Below are 21,874 nucleotides of genomic sequence, written 5' to 3'. Positions count from 1 at the left end.
GTTTTGATAATTGTACTATGGTTATATGAGATTAAGACATTAGAGGAAGCAAGTTGAAGGGTACATTGCAATTCGCTACTATTTTTGCAATTCTTCTGCAGTCTAAAGCTGTTTCAAAGTAAAGAGTTAAAAAATTAGGACCCTTGCAATTAAGCTTGTTTTGTTCCTTTGGGGACAACTCTACACATTGTCTTTATAGAACTGCTTTTTTGTAATTGAAGTAAGAACAAGGCTGACATGGATACTAGCAAGTGGATGACTTGGAGGAAACACTTACAAATGCCTCAGGTGTTTTGAACTTCAGACCTTAGTAATGAAGCAGTTCTTTCATATTTGGTGTCAAGGCAGAGGGCAGGCTCCTCGAGCTGTTGGGTAGCCACTCAGGAAAAAAGCAGTTCAATACTTTCAGCAGTTTAAACACATTTTTATTCTTCTGTGGAGCAACTGATAAATGCTTGAGCACAGGCCAGAACTGGTTTCTGTTGACGGTTTTACTCCCATCTAGTATTCTATGAGGGGGATCTCAGAGACAGGGAGATAAGAGATTGTAAGAGTATATTTTGACATTAAATCTGTGGGAGCTTAGGAATCTGTGAAAGAACAGAGTCATCAAGAAGGAAAGTTTTCATCTTGTTTATGGTTTCCTTTGTTGTGCAAAAGGTTTTAAGTTTAATTAGATACCATTTATTTATATCTGTTTTTATTTCCATTACTCTAGGAGGTGGGTCAAAAAGGATCTTGCTGTGATTTATGTCATAGAGTGTTCTGCCTATGTTTTCCTCCAAGAGTTTTATAGTGTCTGGTCTTACATTTAGGTCTTTAATCCACTTTGAGTTTAGTTTTGTGTATGGTGTTAGGAAGTGTTCTAATTTCATTCTTTTACATGTAACTGTCCAGTTTTCCCAGAACCACTTATTGAAGAGGCTGTCTTTTCTCCACTGTATATTTTTGTTTCCTTTAAGGTGACCCTCAGAATGGGAGAAAATATTTGCAAGCTAAGCAACTGACATAGGATTAATCTCCAAAATATACAAGCAGCTCATGGAGCTCAATATCAAAAAAACAAACAAACAACTCAACCCAAAAATGAGCAGAAGACCTAAATAGATATTTCTCCAAAGAAGACATACAGATGGCCATCAAACATATGAAAAGATGCTCAACATCACTATTAGAGAAATGCAAATCAAAACTACAATGAGGTATCACCGCACACCGGTCAGAATGGGCATCATCAAAAAAATCTACAAACAATAAATGCTGGAGAAAAGCATGTGTGGAGAAAAGGGAACCCTCCTGCACTGTTGGTGGAAATGTAAATTGATACAGCCACTACGGAGAACAGTATGGAGGTTCCTTAAAAAACTAAAAATAGAACTACTATATGACCCAGCAATCCCACTACTGGGCATATACCCTGAGAAAACCATAATTCAAAAAGATACATGTACCCAAATATTCACTGCAGCACTATTCACAATAGCCAGGACATGGAAGCAACCTAAATGTCCAGCGACAGATGAATGGATGAAGGAGATGTGGTACATATATACAATGGAATATTACTCAGCCATAAAAAGGAACGAAATTGAGTCCTTTGTAGTGAGGTAGATGGACCTAGAGTCTGTCATACAGAGTGAAGTAAGTCAGAAAGAGAAAAATAAATACCATATATTAAAGCATATATATGGAATCCAGAAAAATGATACTGTTGAACCTAGTGGGAAGGCAGTAATAGAGACACAGACATAGAGAACAGACTTGTGGACTCGGGGGTGGGGGGGGAAGGGAGGCTGGGACGAATTGAGAGAGTAACATTGACATATATACACTACCATGTGTAAAATAGCTAGTGGAAAGGTGCAGTATAGCACAGGGAGATCAGCTCGGTGCTTTGCGATGACCTAGAGGGGTGGGATAGGGAAGGTGGGAGGGAGGTTTTAGAGGGAGGAGATATGGGGATATATATACATATAGCTGATTCACTTTGTTGTACAGCAGAAACTAACACAACATTGTAAAGCAATTATAATCCAATAAAGATGTAAAAATAAAAAGAAGGAAAGTTTTACAGATCCTTACTAGGAAGAACAAGGTTTTCTAATAAAAATCTAGAAATCATTAATTTTTATCAAGTTATTAAGTTTTTATTGAGCTGTTACTAAATGCCAGATACTTTTCATGTGTTTTATCCCATTTAAACATAAGCCAAAAACTTTGAAGTAGATATAATTATTCCCATTTAACAGGTGAGGAAACTAAGACTCAGAGAAGTAGGTTGCCCAAAGACATAATCTTGGCAGTCTTCCTTGCAGGTGGAGGAGCATCCTAAGAACATCAAGTTCACTCACTTAGTTGGTTAAAACGAACACTTGGTACTGTGCCAGGGTGTACAATACATGCTGGTTGACATGCACAGATTCAGAAAGTTTAACTTTAAAGTAAAATGTGGGAGCTAGGGTAATAACCCAGGCTTGTCCCAATCTGAACCTAGTGATGTTTGTATCACATCAGATGAATTTTGTGGGGGTTCAGATAGAAGAGGTGAAACTTGCACTAGAACAGGACAAGTGAGTACGCTTTGGATGGGCAAAGTAGAGGCAGAGATGTAGTCATATTGGAAGCAGGCTAGATATCTTAATTGTCCCTTGATGATTTGAAGAATTTTCAGTCCTCTTCTACTATTTTTTGTTGTTGTTGTTGAATATGGGTATCTCCTCAAAGAAATTCATCTGCTGACCACCTTCAAGTTCAACTGATAAATTAATATCTACTCTTTGGTGGTAACTTGTTCCCAGATTCTTAGGAATTTGTCTCCTCCACTAAGAAATGACTTGCAATAGTACTGATGTGCTTAAACAATGCAGAATGTCTATTCTCCTATACCCTTTACCTGACAGCCCTGGCCTAAACCCTCCTTTGCTTCTAAACTGTTTTGGGTTCTGGAAGAGGTTGGGAGTCCTAACAGGATATTTCATTAAGAGTTCCTCTTTTGGCTGTCAGCTTTGCCGGGACTTAGGTATATTTTCATAAAGAAGATGCATGGGCAGATCAAAGCTAGATCCCTGCCAGCTTTCTTATTTATCATGTCTCCAGTTCCTCTCCTTCATTACAGAGAACTGTTTAGAACTCAGGAGGACCAAGAACAGACTAAGAGAACACTTACCGCTGAACCACTGAATTTACCATGAAAATTTAAAAAGATAAAAAATTACTTTACCCCCATAAGCGGGGCAATTCATGTGCTGAGCAGAGTGCCATGAATTCCAATGTGGATGAAAGATTAGGGCAGATTAACAGAGTACTTAAAGTTGTCTTTTATGCAATAGACATTAAATAGAGGTTAAAATTTTTTATTTAATTCTTTCCAATGTAATCCTACAGTTTTCCCATCTCTTCCAAAAGTTTCTAGGCAAGAGATTGATTTAATCAGCAAACACCTGTTAAGCAACTAAAACACCTCTTTCAAGTGTTATATTAGGTGATAGAGTTAAAAAAATGAGTAAGATATTGTACCTACTCTCAGAAAGCTCATAATCCAGTGAGAGAAGCTAACTATAAGTAGTTACAATATAATGTCATAGTGCTAGGATGAATGTATAATAAAGAATTGGGGAGCAAAAAGGGGAGTGATCGCCTTTGGGGGTGAGAGGTGGTTGACAAAAAGTCAGGTGGATTCATGGTAATCAGAGGTTGGACTATGTATGGCTTGGTTGGAGTTAAAGGTTTGTCTTAGTCTGTTTGGCTGCTGTAACAAAGTACTATAGACTAGGTGGCTTATAAACAACAGAAATTTATTTCTCACACTTCTGAAGCCTGGGGAGTCCAAGATCAAGGCACCAGCAGATTCAGTGTCTCGTGAGGGCCTGCTTCCTGGTTCATAGATGGCCATCTTTTATCTCCTCACATGGTGGAAGGAGTGAGGGGGGGTCTCTGGGGTCTTTTTCATAAATCTCTAATCTCATTCATGAGGGCTCCACCATCATGACCTAATGACTCACCAAATGTCCCACCTCTAAATACCATCATGTTGGGGGTAGGATTTCAACGTATGAATTTTGGGAGGACACAAACATTGAGACCATAGCAAGGTTCTAGTAGGGGTGTTTTCTAGACTCAATATTGACTAAGTAAAATAATTTCTGGATTACAACAATTTTTAAAAAATTATTTCAAGGACAAATTTATGAAGGCCAGAAAGTATCATAAAGTCAGAAAAATTCTAGGGCAATTAGGATGTTGCTCACTTTTGTTTAGATAGAGATGATTTTTATACATTGATACGATGTGGGTAATGGGTGAATCTAGCCAATGATGGCTTGATCACCTCTATTTTCTATTTCCTTTCCAGACAGTCTGGTGACACAACTTTAAATGTGAAATCTCAGAGGATAGAGATATATTCTACTTGAGCTTGCTTCAAAAGGTACCTTATAAGTATATTTTAATGATAAGAATAAGAAACAGCATAAAAAGTAATCTACTCCTAAGTACAGCCGGTGGCAAATTATTGTTAATAAACTAGCTGCTTTTCTTGCTGTTGGCTCACTGTCATATGTCTGTTCTATGCTCTCCATGGTGTACATACAGGTTGTATTACATTAAATTAAATTCATCAAACATTTATTGAGAGCCTATTGTGCACTAGGCGTATAGTCTATGGGATACAAAACGGATCTGGAAAACTGACTGCAAGAAGAAATAGCGTTGGTTTCATTCATAGTTCCTGTTATCGCAACGTCAAGGGATTTTGATAATTCACACATTCAGAAAAACAGAGGAAAACATAGATTTCTGACTATTACATGTAACTAGCTGAAACAAATTATTTTCTTAACAGCTCATACCAGAATTTCTCTTTAAGAGAGAAACTCTTTACGGAAATACCTTGATAAGTTGCTTGAAGAAAAGGTGAGACACCGAGGTGATGGTTTAGTAGGAGGTAAATCAACACAAGTAAAAAGTTATCATTAGATATGAAGAGAACGTCATTGGAATGAGGAAGCCCAGAAGGTAGACGCAGTGTGATAGATAGAGTGCCCCAGGATGGTTCAGAACAGGGATGTGTTACTTTCAATTTTAAGTTTTTGTGTTGTGGTGAAGTAAACTGTCTGTATGGGCCTCCCACAAACCTTCAGTAAACTCTGCTACACATACACACATACACACAGGCTGTGTGTATGTGTGTGTGTGTGTGTGTGTGTGTGTGTGTGTGTGTGTGTAGAGAGAGAGAGAGAGAGAGAGAGAGAAGAGGAGGGGAGGAAAGGGGAGAGGAGGGGAGAGAATATCAGGATGGAAAGAGGCTGTATTTTATGTCTGTGTTGACACTCAGGGTGGAAAAAGGACAGGACCATTAGGTGAGTCAATCTCTAAACCGAAAGAGTTTTGCAAAAGTGGTAGATGAGATCAAGAGAATTTGGTCACCTCAAACCTTGAACTTATAGATTTCTTTGGGAAGTCTTTGGACATTTGAATTAGTCTTATCTGGATCTCTATTGTCACATTCCGTTTTATCAATTAATTCTGTTTTATTGCCTTCCCAGCACTTGATATTGCCTGAAGTAATCTTGTCTATCTGTCCCTTTATTTTCCATATCTTCTAGCTTCCCCATCCTCCCCCGTCCCATCCTTTGAATATAATCCTCTCAAGAGTAGGATCTTGCCTGTCTTGTTACTGCTGTAACCCTAGTGCTGGGCACAGTAGCTAGTACAATAGTAGGCATTCAGTAAATGTTTGTTGGATGAAGGGACTTTTGAACTACTAGGATTACATACAGTTCACACTGCTGTTGTCCTTTGAAATTTTTCTCTGCTTGTGGTCAGTATTACAGTTTTGCCTATATTTAGACTACACAGTTGGCCCTCCATATCTGCATGTTCTGCATCTGGGGATTCAACCAACAGCGGTTCAAAAATATTTGAAAAAAAAATTTTCTGGAAAGTTCAAAAACAAACTTGAATTTATCCCATGCTGGCAACTATTTACATAGCATTTACATTATATTTACAACTATTTACATAGCATTTACATTGTATTAGGTATTATAAGTAACCAAGAGATGATTTAAAGTGTACAGGAAGATGTGCTTAGGTCATACGCAAATACTATGCCATTTATGTAAAAGACTTGAGCATCATGGATTTTAGTATCTGTGGGGGATGTCCTGGAACCAATCCCCTGTGGGTAAGAGGGACAGCCATATTTCTTTTCAAATGTATTAGTCAGTGACTATTTCATATACTCAGTATTTTTAAAAGTCATTTTGGATTAAAGAATGAAGTACTGATAATTTTATCTTTATTATTAGAAACTCCTTTCTCTACCCCTCTCTATCCCTTAATCCCTCACTATTTCTATATAAACATCAGTATGTGCATTTCTGTTCTGACCAAGATAATGAAGGAGTTGGAAATGGTCATTTATTTAAGTAGATAAGGGTGTCATTCTGAAAAGAATTATGTGTCAGTTGGTGGGGTGGGGTGGGTATGGGAAGTAGACCATTCAAGAGACTGCTGTCTGTACTCTCTTTGCATTTCTCTCTTGTTGCATGTTGATTGAAAAGACTTTTGGTAGCTGGAGACAGCCTGGCACCCTCCACAAGGAACAGATCTGCATAGGAATGGAATAGTTCACCCTTTTGCCATTTTGATCTGGGAGTGAAGGCTCATATTTGAAAATTACCATGGATATTTTCCTCCTACTGTTGAACACTCCCTTGTTGAAGATTCATGTTTTTGGATGAAGTTTGATCCCCCAGTTTTTGACTTTGGGATACTATTCATTGAACCTAGCCTTTTACTGTCTCCTCAGCATTACTTGCTGTTTCAAATTTCCTTAGGGATAAGGTTGTCAGGTAAAATATAGGCTGCTGAGTTAAATTTGAATTTCAGATAAACAGTGAATAATTTTTTAGTATAAATATGTCCCATGCAATATTTGGTATATACTTGCACTAAATTATTTATTGTTTGTATAAAATCTTAATTTAACTGGGTATCCTGTGTTTTTATTTGCTACTTAGAGAGAAGTCACTTGGGACTGAGATGCTGAAATTCACATTTTAGGACATCTGTAGGATACATGGAAATATAAGCCTGTCTCATGCTGGGAAGAGACCATGAAGCCACTGCAGTATATCACCCTGGTAAGAATTGAACTTCTTTTCTAGCACTTTTATTTTCAAAACACGTGCCAAAGTAATTTTCTAGATTGAGGTAATGAATTCCAGATCTCTTAATACCATGTACTGTAATTAGCTGGATAATAATCTGTAATAATTCTGGGAAAGTGAACCCATGTATAAATTATTAAAGTTGTAAACTATGCTCTTTCAGTGGAGGAACTTTTGGCCTTTTCTAATCAGCTGTGGCATTCAGAATCCTCTGAAGAGTATTTGGCCCTCTGTGCTGGGCCATCAGTCTCCCATCTCTGCCATCCTCCTAGACGTCTCTCACTTTCTTTAGAGAGCCTGGGCAGAGATGCTGGATCTGCTGTGTCAGTAGATGGCACAGAGCCCAGACCAGACATATAGAAAGCTATGTGAGTTCTATGAAGCAGAAGGCCAGGTAGGCACTTCTACAGTAGTTAGGGATGCAGGTGCCCACGGATATGTAGCCTGGACATTGGGAACCAGTCAGGTGGAAAGTGGAGGATATTGTGTCTGAAGGGTCTTTTGGCACAAATCACCTCCCACAGATATCACCAATGGGACACACTTTCTACACGTGGTACCTCCATCCAGGTATAGTGCTTGTCAGAACTGTGAAGTTAGTAAAAGTTTATCATTAGAATTCATTAGCATTTTTTTTCTCCCTCAGAACCTTCTCATTCCTATGATGCCCTCTGTCTGCTTAATCACTAACAGCTTACTTATCACTCTCTAAAAAAACCTGGAATTTGAAAAAGGAAATCTGGCAAAGACTCTTTTTGAGCCTTTATCCCAGCAACAAGTCTCTAATAGTGAAACTTCAAACATTATGGAGATTTTTGGGATGTATTCTAGGAAGTAGGAAATTTCTGGTGGTCTTTGGGTTTTATCACACGAAAAACTAGTATAAGGCAAGTCATGTCTTGATCTTGGGAGGGTGTTGGATATCTCAGAAGAAATATGAGGAGGCTCAGTGCAGTGACGAATTGTCCCAGCACTTATGCCCCAGAGCTGCCATCATGGTGGATTCTTAGTCCTCTGACTGAAGGGTGAGAACTCCAGGAGTCTGAGAATCTTTCAAATCTTAGATTCTAACAGATTTTTGTATGTTCACTATTAAAGGATTCTGATAGTCTGTTTTATGCATTAAATGTGAGTGGGAAAATAATCTCAATAATGCTTATATTTATTGAATACCAAGTATGTGCTAGGTAACTTATATTTCTTTAATTCTTACAGTATTTCTATAAGAATATCATTGGACTCATTTTACATTTGCAGAGTGAGGCTCATTGAGGTTAATGATTTGCCCCAAATTAGTTAGTGATGCAGCCAGAATTTGAATCCAAGTTCATCTACATCCACTTTGTTTGTGGTCTCTCATCCTTACATTCTTTTGTTGAGGGTGGCCCTGGAGTGGCACGTGGCAAATAACCTGCCTCTGTTTAAATTTTAGAGCTTGGAGATTATCTAGTGCAAATTCTTACATTTTGAAAGTTAAGAAGCTGGGCCAAGGCCTCTAAGTGACTTGTATAATATCTCTCAATTGGGTAGAGACAAAGTTGGAATCAGAACCCATGTTTCCTGTCAACAGTATTTCCATTTAACCATCCCATGACTCTGTACGCATGTTTCAATCACAAGTTAGGTTTTGGTTGAGATTCAGCTCCTTGTGTATCCTGTAAGGAGTGTTCCCACCAGTGTGCCTGTTTTTGTGACCTTTCAAGGGGTCAGGAATCAGGTCTACCTCATTTTCTCTCTGCATCTCTCAGCCCCATACCAGGAAGGATGAGAAACTTGATGATGATGATATCATTAAGGAACTTTTGATTGAAGACACATAAATGCATCCTCCAGACAATAAATATATAATCAGAAATTCAAACATAAACAGTAAAAATACCCTACTCCTTCTTCTGTATATAAGTGCCTAATACTTGATGGATGGGTCAGTTGTTTGGGTAGAAGAGTTTTACAAGTGTCTGGCTTTACATTTAGGTCTCTAATCCATTTTGAGATTATTTTTGTGTACAGGATTAGGAAGTGTTCTAATTTCATTCTTTTACATGTAGCTGTCCAGTTTTCCCATCACCACTTTTTGAAGATGCTGTCTTTTCTCCATTGCATATTTTTGCCTCCTTTATCATAGATTAGGTGACCATAGGTGTGAGGGTTTATCTCTGGACATTCTATCCTGTTCCATTAATCTATATTTCTGTTTTTGTGCCAGTACCATACTGTCTTGATGACTATAGCTTTGTAGTATAGTTTGAAGTCAGGGAGCCTGTTTCTTCCAGCTCTGTTTTTCTTTCTCAAGATTGCTTTGGCTCTTCAGGGTCTTTTGTGTTTCCATACAAATTGTAAATTGTTTTTTGTTCTAATTCTGTGAAAAATGCCATTGGTAATTTGACAGGGATTGCATTGAACCTGTAGATTGCTTTGGGTAGTATAGTCATTTTCGTAATATTGATTCCTCCATTCCAAAAACATGGTATATCTCTCCATCTGTTTGTATCATCTTTGAATTCTTTCATCAGTGTTTTATAATTTTCTGAGTACAGGTCTTTTGCCTCCTTAGGTAGGCTTATTCCTAGGCATTTTATTCTTTTTGTTGCAGTGGTAAATGGGATTGCTTCCTTAATTTCCCTTTCTGATCTTTCATTTTTAGTGTATAGGAATGCAAGGGATTTATCTGCACTAATTTTGTATCCTGCAACGTTACCAATTTCTTTTTTTAGTTCTAGTAGTTTTCTGGTGACATTGTTAGGATTTTCTATGTATAGTATCATGTCATCTGCAAACAGTGACAGTTTTACTTCTTCTTTTCCAATTTGTATTCCTTTTATTTCTTTTTTCTTCCTGATTGCAATGGCTAGGACTTCCCAAACTATTTTTAATAATAGCGGTGAGAGTGGACATCCTTGTCTTTTTCCTGATCTTAGAGGAAATGCTTTCAGTTTTTCACCTTTGAGAATGATGTTTCCTGTGGTTTTGTCATATATGCCTTTTATTATTTTGAGGTAGGTTGCCTCTATACCCACTTTCTGGAGAGTTTTTATCATAAATCGGTGTTAAGTTTTGTCAAAAGCTTTTTCTGCATCTATTGAGATGATCATATGGTTTTTATTCTTTAATGTCTTAATATGATGTATCACATAGATTGATTTGTGTATACTGAAGAATCCTTGCATCCCTGGGATAAAGCCCACTTGATCATGGGGTATGGTCTTTTTAATGTGTTGTTGGATTCTCTTTGCTAGTATTTTGTTGAGGATTTTTGCATCTATATTCATCAGTGATATTGGTTTGTAATTTTCTTTTTTTGTGATGTCTTGGTCTGGTTTTGGTATCCAGGTGATGGTGGCCTCACAGAATGAGTTTGGGAGTATTCTTCACTCTGCAATTTTTTGGAAGAGTTTGAGAAGGATAGGTGTTAACCCTTCAATAAATGTTTAATAGACTTTGCCTGTGAAGCCATCTGGTCCTGGGCTTTTCTTTGTTGGGAGATTTTTAATCAGAGTTTCAATTTCATTACTTGTGATTTGTCTGTTTATATTTTCTAATTCTTCCTTGTTCAGTCTTGGAAAGTTGTACCTTTCCAAGAATTTGTCCATTTATTCCAGGTTTCCATGTTATTGGCATAAGGTTGATTTTAGTAGTCTCTTACGATCCTTTGTATTTCTGCAGTGTCAGTTGTAATTTCTCCCTTTTCATTTCTAATTTTATTGAGTTGAGTCCTCTCCCTTTTTTCCTTGATGTGTTTGGCTAAAGGTTTATCAATTATGTTTATCTTCTCAAAGAACCAACTTTTAGTTTTATTGATTGATTTATTGATTGACTGTTTTAGTCATTTCTATTTTATTTATTTCTGCTCTGTTCTTTATGATTTCTTTCCTTCTACTAATTTTGGTTTTTTTTTATTCTTCTTTTTCTAGTTGCTTTAGGTGTAAGCTTAGATTTCTTGAGTTTTTTCTTTTTTCTTGAGTTGAGATTGAATTGCTGTAAACTTCCCTCTTAGAACTGCTTTTGCTGTGTCCCATAGGTTTTTGGTTGCCATGTTTTCATTTTCATTTGTTTCTAGGTATTTCTTTAATTACTTCTTTGATTTCTTCAGTGACCTATTCATTAATTAGCAGCACACTGTTTAGCCTCCATGTGTTTGTGTTTTTTACAGTTTTTTTTCCTGTAATTGTTTTCTAATCTCATAGCTTTGTGTTCAGAAAAGATGCTCGATATGATTTCAATTTTCTTAAATTTTCCGAGGCTTGATTTGTGACCCAAGATGTAATCTATCCTGAAGAATGTTCCAGGTGCACTTGAGAAGAAAGTGTATTCTTCCATTTTTGGGTGGAATGTCCTATAATTATCAATTAAATCTTTCTGGTTTATTATGTCATTTAATGCTTGTGTTTCCTTATTTATTTTCTGTCTGGCTGATCTGTCCATTGATGAAAGTGGGGTGTTAAAGTCCCCCACTATTACTGTGTTACTGTCGATTTCCCCTTTTATGCCTGTTAGCCTTTGCCTTATGTATTAAGGTGCTCCTATGTTGGGTACATAAATATTTATAATTGTGATGTTTTCTTCTTGGATTGATCCCTTGATCATTATGTAGTGTCCTTCCTTATCTCTTATAACAGTCTTTATTTTAAAGTCTATTTTATGTGATATGAATATTTCTACTCCAGCTTTCTTTTGATTTCCATTTGTATGGAATATCTTTTTCCATCCCCTCTCTTTCAGTCTGTATGTGTCCCTAGGTCTGAAGTGGGTCTCTTGTAGACAGCATATATATGGGTTTTGTTTGGTATCCATTCAGCCAGTCTGTGTCTTTTGGTTGGACCATTTAATCCATTTGCATTCAAGGTGATTATCGATCTGTATATTCCTATTACAATTTTCTTAATTGTTTTGGGTTTGTTCTTGTAGGTCTTTTCTTTCTCTTGTGTTTCTTGCCTAGAGAAGTTCCTTTAGCATTTGATGTAATGCTGGTTTGGTGGTTCTGATTTCTCCTAGCTTTTGCTTGTTTGTAAAGATTTTGATTTCTCCATTGAATCTCAGTGAGATCCTTGCTGGGTAGAGTAATCTTGGTTGTAGGTTTTTCCCTTTCATCACTTTAAATTTATCCTGCCACTCCCTTCTGACTTGCAGAGTTTCTTCTGAAAAATCAGCTCATAAACTTATGGCAATTCCCTTGTATGTTATTCTTTTGCTTTTCCCTTGCTGCTTTTAATAAATTTTCTTTGAATTTAATTTTTGTTAGTTTGATTCATTAGTTTCATTAGTATTTGTCTTGGTGTGTTTCTCCTAGGGTTTATCCTGTATGAGACTCTCTGCATTTCCTGTACTTGGGTGGCTATTTCCTTTCCCATGTTAGGGAAGTTTTTGACTATAATCTCTTCAAATATTTTCTCAGACCCTTTTTCTTTCTCTTCTTCTTCTGGGACCCCTATAATTTGAATGTTGTTGCATTTATTTTTGTCCCAGATGTCTCTGAGACAATCCTCAATTCTTTTCATTCTTTTCTCTTTATTCTCCTCCTCAGCACTTATTTTCACCATTCTATCTTCCAGCTTACTTATTTGCTCTTCTGCCTCAGTTATTCTACTACTGATTCCTTCTAGTGTATTTTTCATTTCCATTATTGTGTTGTTCATCACTGTTTGTTTGTTCTTTGTTAAACCTTTCTTGTGTTTTCTCGATCCGTGCCTCCATTCTGTCTCCAAATTTTGGATCATCTTTACTATCATTACTCTGAATATTTTTTCAGGTAGGTTGCCTATTTCCTTTTCATTTATTTGGTGTTGTAGGTTTTTACCTTGCTTCTTCATCTGTAACATATATTTTTGTCATCTCATGTTTTTGATGGGTGGGGCTGTATTCTTCTCTTACTGGTTATTTGGCCTGAGACATCCAGCACTAGAATTTGCAGGCAGTTGGGTAGAGCCAGGTCTTCATGCCAAGATGAGGACCTCTGGAATACTTCACTGCAATTAATATTCCCTGGAGCCTGAGGTTCTGTGTTAGTCCATTGGTTTGGACTTGGCACTCCTACAACAGAAGCTCAGTCCTGACCCCTGGCCTGGGAACCATGACCCCACAAGCCATGCGGCACAGCAAAAGAAAAGAAGAAATAAAGGAGCAGTACAATAACAAAGAATAAAAAATAAAATAAAATTAGAAAAATAAATAATATATTAGGAAAAATAAAAATATAAGTTTAACAACTACAAGAAAATAAAACAGAACCACACAGAAAAAAACAGGAACAAGCCAAAAGGAACAGAACAATAACAAAGTTTAAAGAATAAAATAAAATTAGAAAAATAAAAAAATTATTAGAAAAAAAATAAAATATAAATGAAACAACAACAACAAGGTAGAACAGACCACAACATAAGAAAAAAAAAAAGGTTGGAAAAGGCCTTGGTTGGGGGGCAGAGCTTAGGCAGGGGCAGGTCTTGGGCATGGCAGTACCTAGGCTCACGACCAGTAAGGCAGGGAGATGCAACAAGGCTGGAAGCGGGCCTTGGAGTGTGAAGTGTAGAGGTAAGGCCCTGGGTGGGGTGTTGGGGGCTTAGGGGCTTAAGTTCATTGTGGCTGGAGGGAGCATCAGAGGGCAGAGAATTAGGTCCTCAACCTCAGCAGGCTCCCCAGGGACCAAGTGTGCAGGGGAAACGCTGGCCATGTTCCCTTCCAATCCTCTGCCCTCTGTAGCGTCTCTCCCTATCCCCGTTGATCCCCTAACTGTGGGTGGGGCTCTCTGAGCTTGGGAACCCCTCCCCTCCCCCAGCCACCCCTCAGGGGCACTTACCCCCTCTTTCACCCTTATATCCTACTTGGTTTATCGGGGAGTCCTCCTGTCCCCTTAGGTGTCCGTGGTCCCCCACCAGTGCCTGGTAGGTGCCTTAGTTGTGTGGAGATGCGAACTCTGTGTCCTCCTACTCCAGTACTTTTTCTGCTTTAACAAATCTTTGTTAAGCACCTACTAGGAGCAGGGGGTATGGTGGTGAACAGAAACAGATACATCCTGATGTAGGTATTGAGAAGAGCATGTGCTTTGGGAGTTCTGAACATATCTAAATCTATTATTTAAATTCTAGGCAATGAAGTGTTGAAAGGTTGAACTTGCTAGAGACTGAGAAAGGTGGGAAGAGAGTGGTTGGTGCTTTGGGACAAAGAAAAGGCACAGGATCAGAGTGAGTGGAGGTTAGCTGACAGTAAGTCAGTAATATGGCACTGTGTTATTATATTACTGTTATTATTATTACTGTTGTTTTAAGAGCAAGCCTAACATTGGCCTTGCATAAAGAAAGTCTCTCCAGGTAAGCAAGTGGTCACATTATATGAGGGTAAATAATTTTGGTCATCCTCAGCATCCAGAAATTTTGTCCTCTTGTGGATTAAGACCACACAAAGAAAAGGAGAATAAAACAAAAGGATCCACTCCTTTGTATCCCAGTCTTCATTTCACTTTCCTTCCACTTTCAGCCCTCCTCATCTGTTCCTTCTCTGAGAAATAAAGTAAAATATAGAGACCTCTGAGATGCCCTCTATTAAAAGGCCCATAGCCATTCTCCATGCTTTATTCTGCTGTCATTTCGAGCTGTCACTTTTTCCCCTGAATTTGGCCAGCACAATACCCTCCATATTAGTGCCTTCCTGACCTCCAGCCTGAGAGCTGGTCTGTTCTCACAGTAACTGCCATACTTATGCATAAGAGTTAAAGTTGGAACCCATTGTCTATGCAGACAGGGGAATTCACAGAACAATTACTGTGGGAAGTGATTGCTCACAATTTGCTTGAAAACAGCTTTGCTGACTTGTGTGCACTGCAAGATAATGTAGCTCTGAAGTACAGGGAATAATAACCAAGTCCTTTCTTGAGGACCCCCATAATATGTGAAAGCACAGCCACAGCAGCTGACTATAAGAGTTCAGAAAATGCCATGGGGGCAGTTTTTAACCGTTGAGAAGCTGTTATATAAGCCTTGCCAATGTGCTGTTTTCCACTCTTTTCCTTTTTGCTGTACAGACACACAGAGCCCATCCATCCCTTCACCTGTGCAACTGAGGGCTTGGGAGGCATCCTGTCAGACACTCAGCCCACTCCCCTCCTGCTTTTATGGCTAATGCATTTTAGGTGCAGGGTCATGTCTTTGAGCTAATTCATAATAAAGGATGAAAATTAGTCACTAGCAGACTGAAGACAGAATCTCTCTAGAACAAGTTTTTTGTTTTGTTTTGTTTTTCTGTGACAAATACAACACTTGTCATGGATTATATTTAAATTTTAAAAATAATAAAATATTTTGATTTTTGAAAAATATCTGTTAGCTTTTTCCTGAGAGATGAGGTCCTTTAAATAGGTAATTAAGGTACATCACTTAGAAGGTCAGCTTTGTCTCTAATGACCCTTGTGACCTTGAGCAAACTTCCTTAGTGATGAGTGGGACTCAGTTTCCTCATCTGTATGTAGCTGCTGAGGTGTCCCTTGGCTGAGCCTAAGCATAGATCAGGCTGGGGATTCTGGCAGCCCAAGCTCACCTTCCATTGGTTGTATTCTCATGAAATAATAGTCATGAGGACCTCTCCCCCTTCTCAATCAGAAGAGCAAAGGAGGACTTTTCTGTAGAGGTACAAGGGTAGCACAAGAAAAGAATAAGATAGTGAAGGGGCAGATAATTTGGGTTCATTTTGAGCCCCCAGACCAAGAGAAGTCATAGGCAGAAGCTGAAGAAACTATTTTGGGGAAAGTCCTGGTGAGTCTTTAAGCATCAGTGAAGCTCCTTCAGGGCTCAGTTGGCGCAATACAGCCCAGAAGTAGAAAGAGGGCCATTCTTTTCCATCAACATGTGCAGCAGCTCAGAAGTGAGGATAATTCCAGCTAAAGCCTTTCTAGGTTTGGTGAGGTTAACTGCTCTTTAAGAGAGGTAAAAGGAAAGGTGTGACTGAAAAGAGATCTTTAGCCCCATACTTTGGGCACTGAGTATCCCAAAGGATGACACTTTATAGAGAAAAATCTTAAACCATATCAGCCCTGGCTAGACTCCTGTGTCACTCATACTGTCCCAAGCTTTGACATGCCATCAGAGAAGTAAATTTTTTTTTTTAACTTTTGGGTTTATTTATTTGTTTATTTATTTATGGCTGTGTTGGGTCTTCGTTTCTGTGCGAGGGCTTTCTCTAGTTGCGGCAAGTGGGGGCCACTCTTCATCGCGGTGCGCGGGCCTCTCACTATCGTGGCCTCTCTTGTTGCGGAGCACAGGCTCCAGACGCGCAGGCTCAGTAATTGTGGCTCACGGGCCTAGTTGCTCTGCGGCATGTGGGATCTTCCCAGACCAGGGCTCGAACCCGTGTCCCCTGCATTGGCAGGCAGATTCTCAACCACTGCGCCGCCAGGGAAGCCCAGAAGTAAATTTTTATAGTGGAGAAAATGGTGAGGAAATTTGATCAGCCTCTTGTAAAAAGAATGAGGTCAGAAAATGGAAAGTTTTCTTGGGGGGTTCTTTTTCAGCCTTAGTAAAAACCTTGGAACTTTGGCTGAAGCATGCCTCCTGAGAGGTATGCTCTGGAAGGAAATATAAGTAAGATATTAACAGTTTGCACGTCTTTTCACTGGAGTCTGTCCATCTGCTCTGGCAGATTGCTAATTGCTGTGATGGAGAGCTTGGGTATATTTAACAGTTACTCAAATATGGGAAATTGTAGGACAGTGCAGGTTAAGTTTCTTAAGCCTGACCAAATAGAAGGGCATGTACACTCTACTTATGTATGTCATTGTTCTTGCCGAAAGCCATCGTCCATTTATTTTCAAAATGTGTGCCACGTAACCCTAAATTTTCTTCAGTGTCTACTTAGAGGGCTCCCCCACAGTGGAACTAGAGAATGGGAAAGGGTGATGGGTGGGGAGGGAGGCCAAGGGGATGGGATTCCTGGCCTCCTACCTATACTTCAACCAGAGTGGCTCTGCTTTGAATATTGAGCCACTACTTATGAGTTTGTTTAAACAAAGCACTCCTTGGCTGAACCATGGCCATTGTAACAGAGGCTGTGGCTAGAAGGAAGTTGTTAGTTCACAAGTGTCTCAAAAACTCATTGCCAGGGAAGCCTTAATGCAGGGCTTTGGTGCAGGCTTAGGCTGCAGTGACAACGTGAATAGTCTTTTGTTTCTCTGGGCTTCTCATGGGCTTCGAGAGAACCAAACCACTTGGAATAGTCACTAAGACCCTTACCAGGGTAGAGGAGGCAGTACAATCAATGATTTCACATTTCAGAATATTGCCCAAATAGACTACAAAGGCCACTGAGACTGTAGAGAGCATGATTCCACCCTGAAGTGTGAGTGTTTCTGAAACAAGAGCCAGGGACTTCTGAAGCAGAAATTCTGTTATTGTTGGACACAGGATGGCCATTTCCTAGAAGACTTCAAGTTTAGGGATGCTTTAATTAGTGATTCAGAAATAAAATGTACTTGAAAGCACAGGAACTATATACCCTGGTCTTCCTTCCTACCCCACCATCTCCTAGTTCCCTATTCCTGGGTAGTAGAGCATATTCCTCGACTTCTTCACATAGTTGAGGGCTGACTGAGCTCTTGAAGAAGGGATATTGAACTCCATTCTCACATTTGCTCAAGCCACAAACCTGGAATTCCTTGACTCTCACATCTCACATCCAATATATCAGCTAGTTTTGTTGGGTCTAGCCTTAATATGGATTCAGAATTCCACCATTTCTCACCACTTCCCTAACTACCTCTTTGGTTTCAGCCTCCTTTTCCATTTATCTGGATTCCTGCAGTAGTTTCCTAACTTGCATCTCCACTCCCACCATCTATTCTCAGTAGAGAAGCCAGAGTTATTCTATTAAAATGTAAGGAATGTGGGTCATTGTACTTCCCTGTTTAAAATCCCATTTCACTCACAGTAAAAGTCAATGTCTTTATAAATGCCTACAGGGCCCCTCTACTTGATCTGATCTTCCATTATTTCTCTGAACTCATATCCTGTTCTCTCCAGACATACTGGCCTCCTTGCTGTTCCTTGAAGATCCAGTTTTAGGGTCTTTGCATCATCTGTTCCTCCTGCTTGTAATGTTCTTCCCACAGATGTCCAAATAGTTAATTTATTCAAGCTTTTGTTCAAATGATATTTTCTCAGTGAAGTCTTCCCTGGCTACTCTATTCAAAATTGTTCCTACCCCCCTACCATACACACTTGCTCTTCCTCCTTACTTGGTTCTACTTTTTCTTTTTCCAAAGTATGTTTTAGTGTTCTACACAGGTCACTTATTTATTATGATTATTTTGTATCTTTCTCTGACCTAATATAAGCTCCATGAGGACAGGGTTCCTTTCAGTTTGATTTACTACTGTATCTAAAGAACGTAAACTCATGCCTGGCTCATATTAGGTGCTCAATACAAATTTCTTAAATGATTAATTGAGTAAGGGAGTTGGCCTAGATTCTTCCTCCTTCTGCTTTAATGTCTCTTCCACTTCAACATGGTGTGATTCTGTGATAAAAATAAGACACATTTCTCAATAACCTTTGTTTTCTGGTTAGAAAAAAATACTAGATTTCAGGGGTTAGATAATCAGTTGAATCTCTTCTGATTTGACAAAGGCTCTTGTAACAAGTATTCAGCACTATTGTGTGCCTAGGGGTCCTTTTAATGTCCCTACAGTTGTATTTTAATGATAACCCTACAGAAAGAGGAAAAAGGAAACAGAAGGTAGGCGATGAGGACTAAGTCCCTGTCCTGAGAATCGTTCTTGCCAGTGCTTGGGGCACATGGTAAGGTAGCTCCCAAGCAGTTGCAGCTAACATGAAAGTTCTGGTCTGTGTTGGGTAATATTTCTAACAGTAAATTAATAAACTGGCATTTGGGCATCCAAATCAGTCTCATATGTATTTTATTGAATGAGAGTTATTTTCTCAGGCTGAATGGGAACTGGAACTTGGTGACCCAATTGGGGTTAGGGTCTTTTGAGGTTCTGCTTAATTACTGCTGATACTATCTGACATTAGTACATCTTCCATCTTTCAATCTACTGGTTTGATCAAGAAAATACCTGTTTGGGAGAGCAGGATGATTCACATCTGTTTAACTAAAATTATTGATAAGGAAGTAAAATATGAAATTATGAATTGTTGAAAAATCATGTGGTTGTGAAGGATCTATTTGAACCTCAGTTTTATAGTTCCTACAATTTCTCTGATCTTTACTTTACTGCACTTCCTATATCTACCTGTAGAAAACATGTTCAGAAAATTGAAATGAAAGTAAGCAAGAGAGGCAAAACACATGGGCTATTATTTTTTTCAGCTTTATTGAGGTATAATTAACAGTTAAAAATTTAAATTATATATATTTAAGGTGTGTAACTTGATGATTTGATATACATATTCATTGTGAAATAATCACCACAATCAAGCTAATTAGCATATCCATCACATCACATAGTACCATATATATATATTTTTTGTGTGATGCGAAGACTTGAAGATATACCTTCTTAGCAAATCTCAAGTGTGCAACACAGTATTGTTAACTATAGTCTCAGTATTGTACTTTAGATCTCCAGAATATATTCATCTTGCATAACTGATAATTTGTAGCCCTTGACCAACATATCTGCATTTTCTCTCCCCACCTCCCCCCACCACCTGCCAGCCCCTGACAACCACCATTCTACTCCTTTCTTCTATGATTCTGACTATTTTAGATTCCACATATAAGTGAGATCATGCAGCATTTGTCTTTCTATGTCTGGCTTATTTCACTTAGCGTAATGTCCTCCAGGTTCATCTGTGTTGTCACAAATGGCAGGATTTCCTTCTTTTTATGACTGAACTATATGTATAATATATATAATTTTCTTTATTTATTTATCTGAATTTTTAATATATATATATAATTTATATAATTTTATTTATTTATCCACTGATGGACACTTCGGTTGTTTCCATATGTTGCTTATTGTGAATAAAGCTGAAATGAACATGGAAGCACAGATATCTCTTTGAGATCCTGATTTCATTTCCTTGGAATATATTCCCAGAAGTGGACTTGCTGGATCATAAGGTAGTTCTATTTTTAATTTTTTGAGGAACCTCCATACTGTTTTCTGTGATGACTGTAACAATTTATATTCCCACCAACAGTGTACAAGGCTTCCCTTTTCTCCACATCCTCACCAATGCTTTTATCTTTTGTCTTTCTGATAATAGCATTCTAACAGGTATGAGGTGATATCACATTGTGGCTTTGATTTGTGTTTCCCTGGTGATTAGTAAAGTAGAGCACCTTTCCATATACATGTTGGCCATTAATATGTCTTCACTGAGAAATGTCTATTCAGGTCCTTTGCTATTTTTTTTTAACTGGGTTATTAGTTTTTTGCTATTAAGTTGTATGAATTCCTTACATATTTTGAATATTAACCCATTATCAGATATATAGCTTGCAAATATTTTCTCCCACTCCATAGGTTACCTTTTTACTCTGTTGGTTGTTTCCTCTGCTGTGCAGAGACTTTTTAGCTTGATGCAATCCCACTTGTCTATTTTTCTTTTTGTTGCCTGTGCTTTTGGTATCATATCTAAAAAATCATTGATGTGGGCTATTCTGCATTTTCTGGAAAGCAGAATAAACTGAGTTTCATAATAACTGAATTCTAGTTTGAAATCCTATGTCACTCAATAAATGTATAGGGAAACAATTTGTGGGCAAGTAGTGGAGCAGAGGCAAGGGTCACATTCTAGAAATCAAAACCAGAAGGCAGACACCTAGAGCATTTCTGGGCACAGTGCATGGTCAGCTCCTACAATGTTGATTACTATTGCTTCTCACCTTTCAGATTGAAGGGAGGACACAAATCCCCCTAAAGTGAATACTAGTCAGTCAATCCTCCGAGTCCTGGACACTTTCTTTCTCTGTTCAATATACACTCTACTCATAGCTCTGCTCATGGACTGGATCCTGGGAAATCGATTCTATCTCTTCCCCAGCTCCTTCATGATAATGGTCTTTTTATCTGAGCCTTGGGTGAGTGATTGCAATGACCCAGTTTGATGTAATATCAGTACACGACTATATTGTGTATTGTTACACTGCATTAGAGGATAATGATGGCTCTATTTGAACACAAGGGACATGAATCTCTGCTGTGATATTTGAGAATATTACTGTGCTGCATATGGACTTGCCTCAAGTACTAAAGTTAAAAGAGAAAAACAACACAAACTTCCAATAAATGTAATAATTCCAAAGTGGAAGGATGTAGTTCTGAATCTTCCTTTCTTTTACTTCCAAATGTGCCCATAAGAATTCCTCAGAGGCACTGAAAATATACATTGTGAGGAAAACCAATTTTGTTTTTTTTTTAACATCTTTACTGGAGTATAATTGTTTACAGTGGTGTGTTAGTTTCTGCTGTATAACAAAGTGAATCAGCTATACATAAACATATATCCCCATATCTCCTTCCTCTTACATCTCCCTCCCACCCCCCATCCCACCCCTCTAGGTGGACACAAAGCACTGAGCTGATCTCCCTGTGCTATACAGCTGCTTCCCACTAGCTATCTATTTTATATTTGGTAGTGTATATACACCCATGCCACTCTCTCACTTCATCCCAGCTTACACTCACCCTTCCCCATGTCCTCAAGTCCATTCTCTACGTCTGCATCTTTATTCCTGTCCTGCTCCTAGGTTCT

The sequence above is a fragment of the Balaenoptera borealis genome (assembly GCF_965194805.1).
Source record: "Balaenoptera borealis genome assembly, chromosome: 11".
Classification (NCBI taxonomy): domain Eukaryota; kingdom Metazoa; phylum Chordata; class Mammalia; order Artiodactyla; family Balaenopteridae; genus Balaenoptera; species Balaenoptera borealis.
Note: the sequence above shows the minus strand (reverse complement) of the source record.